The sequence below is a fragment of the Triticum aestivum genome, chromosome 3A (genome assembly GCF_018294505.1).
Source record: "Triticum aestivum cultivar Chinese Spring chromosome 3A, IWGSC CS RefSeq v2.1, whole genome shotgun sequence".
Classification (NCBI taxonomy): domain Eukaryota; kingdom Viridiplantae; phylum Streptophyta; class Magnoliopsida; order Poales; family Poaceae; genus Triticum; species Triticum aestivum.
In genome coordinates this window covers 415391640-415393681 of record NC_057800.1, presented here as the reverse complement: position 1 = coordinate 415393681, position 2042 = coordinate 415391640, and positions in this window count along the sequence as shown.

Genomic DNA, 2042 nt, shown 5'->3' with positions numbered 1-2042 from the left:
TGTCGGCCCCGTAGGCTGGGACCTTTCCAGCAGCGCCTTCGCTGTCCGCAGCGTCGACTACGCCGCCGGATCGAGGCCGGGAGGCCACATCATCGACCGGATCGACGCCATCTTCTTCCTCGGTCGTCGCCGCTGCCCTTCATCGATCCATCGCCTCTGCAGCTCCTAAGCCACCAACGGGCCTCCGTGTGCCTCCGCGGTGAGCTCCCGGTCGAAACCCCTCTCCTGTAGGCTTGGTTCGTTGTTTCCTGCTGCTACTACCATCGCCACCGTAGCTCGTTGTCGCCATTGCACTTGCTACCGCCGCGCTCGTCACCGGCCGCCGACACGGCTGAAGCTCCGGCCACGTCCGCTAGGGCCGCTGCTTGTCCGTGCTGCGCTATCACACCCGCGCTCGCCGTCCGCGCCCTTCCCTGCGCCTGCTCGCCTCCCGCCCGCCGTACGCTGCTAGGCCGAACCCCGGCGCCGCTCCTCTCGACGCCGGCACCACTGCAGGCCGCCTCCACACCTGCCATGCAGCCCCGCTCTCGTCGCCCCCCCCCTCCCTCGCTTTGCCCGCCGGCGCGCGCGCTCGGCCGCGCGTGCCCGCGCTTGCGGCCACCCCTGCCACTGCGATTCGCTGCTCTGCTGCCGCTGCTACAGTAACTGAATGTTACTGTAGCGCTGGCTAGCTTTTGTTACTTCTACTCTATTAACCCTCTGGATGGCAACAAAACTGTGGTCAAACAAAGTTTAACTTAGCTGGAATTAATTTGTCTAGGTAGTACACTTGGCAAGCTCCAAGTTACCCCATTGGACCAAATTCAAATAAGGCATAAATTAAATACTATGAAAATCACAAAATGCTATCTTTTATTGACAGAACACACTTTCAACCTCTAGCACCGTGTGTTGCGTGCTGTGTGTGTGCCGTGCGTGTGGCCGGTTGGGTTGTGGCCGGCCCTTGTTAGTACTAGCTTTAGCTAGTAGTATTAATTAGTGCTAAGTTAATTAGTCTAATAGTAGATGACATGTAGGTCCCAATTAAATAAGTTAGGTTTATTTATTTATTTTAGGTAAATAGTCCATGACATGTGGGTCACAGCTCTCTTTTTGACGAGTCAAATGGACTTGGTCAACTTGAATTAAAAGTAATTTAGAAAATCTAGTATATTATTAAAACTTTAAAAAATTATACATAATAATCCGTAACTCGGATTAAAATACTTTCTACATGAAAGTTGCTCGGAACGACGAGACGAATCCGGATACGCGGTCCGTTCGTCCGCCACACCCCCCTAACCTATCGAACTCGCAACTTTCCCCCTCCGGCTCCTCTGCCCGAAAACACGGAACCCCGGGAATACTTTCCCGGATGTTTTCCCCCCTTCACCGGTATCACCTACTACCGCGTTAGGGCACACCGAACACTGTGTATTGCCTTGTTATATTTTGTGATGCTTTGTTTGCTCTGTATTCATTATTTCTTCCCCCTCTTCTCTCCGGTAGACTACGAGACCGACGCTGCTGCTGACCAGTTCGACTACGGAGTTGACGACCCCTCCTTGTCTGAGCAACCAGGCAAGCCCCCCCTTTGATCACCAGATATCGCCTACTCTTCTCTATACTGCTTGCATTAGAGTAGTGTAGCATGTTACTGCCTTCCGTTAATCCTATTCTGATGCATAGCCTGTCATTGCTGCTACAGTCATTGATACCTTACCCGCAATCCTAAATGCTTAGTATAGGATGCTAGTGTTCCATCAGTGGCCCTACACTCTTGTCCGTCTGCCATGCTATACTACTGGGCTGTGATCACTTCGGGAGGTGATCACGGGCATATACTATATACTTTACACTGTTACATTACTGGTGATACTGTTTGGAGATGGGGGCTGAAGGGGCAGGTGGCTCCATCCCGGTAGAGGTGGGCCTGGGTTCCCGACGGCCCCCGACTGTTACTTTGTGGCGGAGCGGCAGGGCAGGTTGAGACCACCTAGGAGACAGGTGGGCCTGGCCCTGTTCGGCGTTCGCGGATACTTAACACGCTTAACGAGATCTTG